General features: G+C 41.4%; 1 pseudogene; it reads left to right on the top strand.

Moving 5' to 3' along the window:
• Positions 1–3,412: 3,412 nt before the first annotated feature.
• On the top strand, positions 3,413–8,078 carry LOC149153275 (WAT1-related protein At5g07050 pseudogene; annotated as a pseudogene).
• The last annotated feature ends 228 nt before the right edge of the window (positions 8,079–8,306 follow it).

Raw genomic sequence — 8,306 nt, 5'->3', positions numbered from 1 at the left:
GGTACAAGAAGAAAAATACAAAAATCAACCAAAAAGATTTCATTTCATGCCTTGTAAGAGTAGAGATAAGTTAGAAAAATGATTGCACAACCCCCCCACTGCTTCACACAGCCAACCTTCTCTCTTCTTCGATGGTTGTGAGAGAAGAACCCCTCAGTGGCCAGAAAGACATATTTAAAAAACCTCTAGGGGAGAAGAAGAAGAAAACATTCCTCTGGAGCAAATGGCTACAAGCAGAAATGTTGGGAGCAGTACCTTATCCAGAAATGAATTTGTGAATCAGATCGAAGATTTCAAGAGTGATATGAGGCAGTTTCTTGCCATGCAACTGGATACCTTGCAGATCCAAAAGAAGCAAGAAGAAGCCAAGAGGGCTTTGGCCATTTTTTGTACTAGGTGCACTAGAAAGCATCCTAGGAACGAATGTCCATTGTACTCCATAGAAGTGTGTTTTGTGTGTGAAGAATACCATCCTACAAATCAGTGCCCTTCCTTACCCAGAATCAAAGTTGCATATCAAAGAGCCAAAGGAGCCACTGAATCACTCTATTATATGAACCAAAGGAGGCCGCATGGACCGAGATCTTACCAGCAGGAACTGCAAGGGGCACCCGAGACCTATTATCACCCCTATCAAGCCACTTTCATGCCTTCTTGGGGTCCCCCTGCTCATACTTCCTGGTTCACACCTCCTCCTTGTTCCTTCCCAGATCCACATTATGCCCAACTAGTTGCTCATTCATTTCACTCTTATGCTCAGCCACAGCCTCAGTGGAATGCACCTCATCAGGGGTGGAGGCCCCAATACAACACTCCTCCCGCTTCTTTTCCTCCACCACCTTCTCGTCCACAACCATCGCCTCCTGCTCCACCAAGGCAACCCCAAATGCCTACCCAACCACAACCCCATCCACATCCATCTCAAATATACACCCCCACTCAGCTACCCATACCACCATTTCCAAACTTGCCCATTGGAACAGCTCAACACAATTGCAAAGCTGAGGCACAAAATGTCCAAATGACGCCTCCTGAGCTCAATGATCTTCACCATAGCTCAGGAAGAGTATTGCAAAAAAGAGACTATATTGAAAGCATTGAAGGACCACATCCAACAAAAGAAGATTCAAAAGAGGAGATCAAGGAACCATGGGCTGCACTTGATGAAGAGAAGAGATCAGAATCAGAGATCGAGAAAGCTTCCTCATGGTTACCATCAAATCTTCCATGTATTAAAGAGAAAGATCAGCAAAAAGAGGAAGATGTGAAGGTCATGATAGAAGAAGATATGGAGAATGATCCAGATCAGCAAAAGGACCAAGGATATCAAAGCTATATTGAGACATGGTTCCAGACAGTCACTAAATTGCAGCAGTACTCTCTTCATCAACTATGTTTGATCCCTTCAAAGTCAGATCATTTGGTCTCTGAAATCTGGATACCTGTCAAAGCATGCATTTCGAGCCTTCACATCATCTTGTCTCTAATCTCGATGTGCACATGGCTCCATTGGAAGTATTCTTACACTTGAAAATGATTTTGTTTTTCAAGTAGGGTAGGGTAGAGAAAAAAAAAAAAAAAGAGAAAAAATGAAAATAAGAAGAGAATAAAAATCTAAGGTGAAAACCTCCTCGAAGGCGCCTTAGATTGGCTCATTGATTGAAAACCTTCATGAGGCGGTCAATGGGTTGGGAGAAAAGAGAAAAGAGAATAAGATCTCTGGGTGAAAACCTCCCTTGGAGGTGCCCAGGGCAGGCAATTAGGGTGAAAACCTCCATGAGGCGCCCTAGTTGTTTTTTTCAAAAAAAAAAAAAAAGAGAAAAAGAAAAAGAAAAATAAATCTAATTTCCATTGAATAATTTCAGGTTGCAGCAATGACATTGTAGGTCAGGAGGATCACTCAAAACAAAGACAAAGGAGTTTTTGTGCCTTCTAGAGGAAGTTCTATATTTCTACAGGAAACATCCTGTAGAACCTTCAAGCGAGCCAGATTCGATTTTGGAAGGGGATATAAATCTTGGAATCCATTGATTATACCTACAAGCATCCATGTTACCATTCCTCACCCTTTTCCATCCTCTTTTCCACCTCATTGTGCTTCTTCATTGTGCTTCTACAGGAAGTTCCTGTAGAAATTGTAGGAAGCTAGAAATGGATTTCTAAAAGGTGGTTTGGCGAACATGGTAGCTTCCTCAAGGGTTCATAAGTCCTCCTGCATTTTTCAAACTCCTCCTCCATCATCTCCATGCCTGCATCACAACCCAAGCTCAGTTTTTCATACCATGCAACAAAACTGCAAAATGCCTTGAAGCAAAAATACCTAGAACAGAATTTGTTTCTTCCATAACTTGAAAACCATGCATCCATTTGAAAAACCGTTTTACAGGGAATTGTATAGGGATGATGGCAACATGCCTGAGCAGTTTCAACCAATTCCGGTGCACGGTTTCCAAGAAATCAGCCTCCATCACCATCAGCCATTTTTGCATTTTCTCCATATCCGTGCATCTGTTTCAAAATCTGTTTCATGGGGAGATGCACATGGGTGATAGTAGCCTACCCAAGCAGTTTCAGTGGATTCCAATGCACGGTTTCCGAGAAATTGATCTCTAAAATCTTCAGCCATTTTCCATTTTTCTCGAAATCTGTGCATCCATTGATCACGATTTTGCTATGGGAGGTGCATCATGATGATAGGAACATGCTCAGAAATTTTCAGATCGATCCGATCTATCGTTTGGGAGCAATGGCAAAAACAAGTTCTGGTCCTGTGAAATTCAGCAACAACAGCTTGAAGTTGCAGATTTGAACGTGGAAATGAACTCCTGCAGCTTGGATCCGGCCAGAGGACACCTGCACAAGGAAAAAACAACCATGAACCATCAACCAAGCCACCATGCAACCACATAAACAAATGCATGCAGCAAATGAAAGATCTCAGCACTTCACAGCAACCACGCACGACTTGCAGGTATGTGACTAAACTCGTTCCTCTGATTGCATGAATGTAATTTGAAAACTATTTAAACAATGAGATGGTTGTGGTTAAAAGAATCGGTGGCCAGCCAACTGACCACCCTCATCTAGTTCAACAGCGCTCGGTGGGGGAAATCAACACGTGTGCTCAACCATCTCAAGAAGAAAATTGAAAACAGGTAGTGGTGGTTGTTTAAAATCCAACGTAATTGATGGAAGTGAATACAGGCAGAGAACTACAGTTCATAATTACACTACAGTGGGGACCAATGGTTTGCATGGGGCCAACGTGCACTTAGCCAGCTCACCCTCCATCAGTGGAAGCCTCCATAAATAGCCAATCGAACTCATCCTTGAAATGCTCTCACCATTCGCTGATTAATTTGCATTTGCAACATTCTTAGCTGAGATTGCAGTTCAAGTCTGCCTGGCCGGCATGAATATCATTACCAGAATTGCTCTGGACGAAGGAACGAGTCATTTTGTTTTCGTAGCTTACACCCTGGCTGTTGCTACAGTAGTTATTTCTCCTTTTGTTTTTTTCTTGAAAGAAACCAACGCCCTGCAAAGACCTGTGCCATCTTCTGGCAGATCTTTGTGCTTGCACTGGCTGGGTAAGACCACTCTATTTCAGAATTTCTACTTTGCTGGCCTAGATTACACCTCCGCTACATTTGCTTCTACAACGTCAAACCTGGTTCCTGTTGTCACGTTTGGGATGGCCACAGCTTTTAGACTGGAGAAAGTTGATATCAGGAGTAAATATGGCCAAGCCAAAGTTGTAGGAACCATTATATGTGTGGGTGGTGCAATGATTATGACCTTCTACAAGGGCCCTGTTCTCATTAGGCTCAATAGGGTTCTTCATAACACATGGCTGCTTGGAGCACCGATGTTGTTTGCCGGCTGTTTATTTTGGTTTGGATGGCTTACCTTTCAGGCTCCAGTTGTTAAGAAATATCCAGCAGAAATTTCCTTAACAGCTCTCACGATGCTGCAAGGAACTCTACAGTGCACTGTGGTGGCTTTAATTTTTGAGCCAAAGGCCTCTGCTTGGAGGCTAAAGTGGGACATTCAGCTTCTCAGCATCATATACTCTGTGAGCACCACATCTTCGTTTTAATAATGTGCAGAAATTCTTAACATCGTCATTGATCATATTGGCCCATAATATGCAGGGAGTATTATGCTTTGCATTTGCCTTCTTTGAATAGACTTACTGTATCCGTCTGAAGGGACCTGTCTTTGCTGCAATGTTCAATCCAACTTCAACCATAATTGTTGCAGTGTTGGAACAGCTAATCCTTCATGTGAAATATTATCTGGGAAGTCTGCTGGGGAGCAATTCTAGTAATAGCAGGACTGTATATTGTACTATGGGGCAAGGAAAATGATGAAAAGTTGGTGACAAGCCCAGAAAAGCACAACCCTGCAGATGTATCCAACAACATCAGTGATTGGAACATTGGCATTAAACCAAGCTGCCAAAACAGAGGGGGACAAAACCACACTAACACCAAGGGAGAAAAGACTACAGAGTAGAATGGAAAGGACTGAAAAAGTCCACGTCAGTGAGGGCACCTCTAAGGTAGCCACAGCCAAGCTGAAAGGAAAATCACCCACAGCCAAGCAGGATACAGTGGTGCTGTCTATTTCTACAGGAAGCCAGAACTCAGCTACAGGACTTTCTACAGGAAGTTCTGTATTTTTACCAGAAACATCCTGTAGAAGCCTTTGGGTAGGCTAGAATCAATTATGGAGAGGGATTTGAAGCTTGAAGACTGTTGAGGAGACATGCAACCACTCTTTTCTTCCATCCTCCACTGGTTTCATCTCCTTTCGCCACCATTGCTGCCATCAGATTGAATATACTTGCACAATCATACCAAAGCTGAGAATTCTTTAGGAAAAGGAGCAAGTAGTGGGAAGAAGCAAAGAAGCATGGTTTCATGACAGAGAAGAGGACATCACTTCAGAAGCTTGGCATGACAGGGAGGCCACCAGGGCCATCAAAGATGAGGAGATAGATTGGTTGCTCAGAGGATGAGCAACACTTTCAGTAGGGGGGTGATGATGAGCCCCAAAAATGGATGATTATTTGGGCTCATTCAACCTCCTAATTCAACTTAATCCACCATTCTCATTAGTTTATTGCATGTTTTTGATTATATTTATGCTAATAGAGTGAATTGGGTTAGTCATTATGCCAACAAGTCTAATGTGTGCTTTGTGTAGCCTTTTTGGTCAATTTGGAGACAAAATTGAAGGTTTTAATGAGCACTTGGCAGCCAAATTCGTGGGAGAACAAGGGAGAGGATTTGTAGGAAGGTGTCCCCTTCATTTATGGGCCCTTACCTCGAATTCTCCACCATCAGCTCGGAGTTCAAGGGCCACCAAATCAATTAGCACAAGGGCAGCCAAGCAAGTCAAGTAGGACTGCTGTTAACTACAAGTTTTGGGCAGCCGAGTCCCTAAAGTTTAGGAGGACTGTTGGGGTCCTCAATTTGTATAAATAAGAAGGCTTAGGGCCTCATTTTGGTTAGCTAGTGGTTAGTCAATTTGTAGCTGGTAGTTAGTCATTTCATAGTCTTGTTGTAGTCATTTTGTAGTTCGATTTTTAGGCAATAGATTAGTTTTGCTGTCAGCTCATTTTCAAGTTCTCCTTGTGGACAGTTTTGATGTAACTCTTCATTTCTTGATCAATAAAGATGAATCCAGCTTTGCACCAGCTCTAAATCTCTCTTAGGAGGCTGTAGCTCTTGGGTTTGGGCCCATCTCAAGCGCCCAGTACCTCCTTTGTTTACCTTTATGTGTCTTTGCTGCATTCTTAGAGTAAAGTCTGCTATTTAGATTTAAAACTTGTTGTGTTATTTAGGTTGCTTTTTGATGATTAAAGTAGATTTTCATGTTCAGATTGATTTGGATAGATTAATAACATAAAGGACCCTTGGAAAAAGGGGCTCAAGCACCTCTGATCTTACCTCTCCCTCAGTGGGATCGTGAGTTGGGACAAAGGTGACCTTGCTGCCCACAAAAACGTTGTTTTGCTTCACCATGCAAGTATTAGTGTTGGATTCTTAGTTGTCAAACTTGATATCAGTTTTGACTGCATGCTTAGGGTTATGATTGCTTAGTTGCATAGCTAGTTCATCTGATTTTGTGCAAATAAACTTCTGTTCCATTTCTTTTGCTACTATCTAGGTCAGATTAGGTAAAGGTAATTAGGTTCTTGATTTTCCAAGTCTTCATTTGTTAAATTCGAAAAATAACTTGCAGAGCACCTGTTATCCTTCTCTATCTACCCATAATCCATCAGATAATCTGCTCCAACCCTTAGTCCATGATTCGTACCCTTCATTTGCCATACTTTCCCCACCTTGCCCTAATTCCTACATTCTTGTGCATCATCGCTTCTTCCATCCTTGAACAAATCCAATCGCTCCTTAGCCTCATCCACCAAGTCCTAGACCTCTTCACACCCCTATTTCACCCCCATACTCATTCCTCCCTCTTTTTCCCTCCATCCATGCTCCAAAATCCCATTTCGAAACATCCTGTAGAAGAATTACAGAACATCCTGTAGAAATCCTGAACATCCTGTAGAACCCCTGCAGACTTCCTGTAGAAGCTCATAAACACGGTTTCTTGGCAGCCAAACTTTGTGAGACTCTCTGGAAGGGTGTTAGGGACCCCTTAGACCCTCTATGAACCTTCCCAACCTTTCCCAAGCATTTCTCCTCCTTGATCCACCTCTGCACAGTCAAAAATAGTTAGAAGCACATGCATGATAATTCCAACAGCTTAAACAAAAATACAAAAAGATGTTTTCTTCAGATAGAGGTAGTCTAGACACATGTATTTTACCTTCATAGAAGTAATGGCATCTCTTTTAGTAGTTTGCATGCTCTCCTTTGCGTCAGTAGGACTAGTTGGTAGAATTAGGGTTTGCTAGGGTTTGCGTTTCTTTTTGGCTCTCAGTTTCTTTTTGCAATTAGATTAACTTCCTTCGAGTTAGCTTTCATTCATCAATTAAAAAGCTTCTTCTAAGAGCTCATAGAAGTTGGCTTAAGCTCCTAGCGAACTTGTGCCAGCTGACCAAGTGACAGCTGCGGCAAGAGCTAGTACTTGTGCATACAGCACCGTCGCTTCCAAGTTTGTTACGAACTACCAGGTTGATAAAATTAAAGAAGGGAGTTCCAGGAGTTGTAGCATTATTGCTACAATACTGGGGCTCACCAAGTAGTGTGCCTTGCACATAAAGAGAAGAACCAGTCATGAGATTCTCCTAAAGGAAGAGGCAGAGGAAGAGGACGTGGAAGGAAGAATCACAAAGGCAAGAGGTAAACAACATCAAGGAGAAAGGTCTAATCTCCATTGTATTCATTGTGATATAAATGGACATGATGCATCCACATGTAGAATCCTTTGGGAAATAATTATGCAAGAAGGAAAATAAGGCAAAGGTAAAACACCAGATGCAATGAAAGGTAAAGCACTTAAAGCTACTCATTACATTTTTTCCCATTACAATATTGGAGTAACTGAAGATTTGTTTCATACTTCATTTGCTTCTTGGAAATATGCATGGCTACTTGCTCTAAATGGAACCCACCACATGACCTTTTGGAATGACTTATTTGAAGACCTCAATGAAAATGTAGATGAAGTAGTTTACTTTGCAGAAAAGTCAAATCTCGGGCCATATAGACTTGGCACCATCAAGCTTAAATTGCCTAGATTCCTAACTTTCTTCTACATGATGTACTCTACCTTTTAGAACCACAAAGAAACTTGTTATCCCTTGTTCACATTCACCAGTAAGGAAGCTCCATTCTTTTTTTTGATGGCAAAGTTGAGATAAGAAAAGCATCATACAACATAGTTTTCATGATTAGAATAGAGTAGGAAACATTGTTGAAGTTGCAAGGAACATCCACTCATGCAAAGAAATTTGCGTATATTCCTTCGTACAATGAAGTTACATTTACATCCAATCTTGTATGACATGCAATATTTGGACATATTGATTATGACAGTCTTTGTTTGTGAAGAAATTGTGTTTCTTGTTTGCCAGCTATTCCAAGGAAACTGAAGCAATGTGATGCTTGTATCCTAGGAAAACATAATAAATATCCATTTCATGATTATGCTTCTAAAGCATGTAGAAAGATTTCACTGATTCATTTTGATATGTGTGGAACTATGTATGTTCCTTCTGCAAATGGAAATAAATATATGATGACTTTTATTGATGATTACACCAAGATATGTTGGGTATACTGGTTGAAAATTAAATCAGAAGCTTTTGAAACTTTTAGAAATTTTCATGC

This window comes from Pinus tabuliformis, chromosome 9, assembly GCF_031772625.1.
Source record: "Pinus tabuliformis cultivar Carrire ecotype Pingquan chromosome 9, CPIR1, whole genome shotgun sequence".
Taxonomy (NCBI): Eukaryota; Viridiplantae; Streptophyta; class Pinopsida; order Pinales; family Pinaceae; genus Pinus; species Pinus tabuliformis.
The sequence above is the reverse complement of the archived record's forward strand: the minus strand, read 5'-3'. Positions and strand labels throughout refer to the sequence as shown.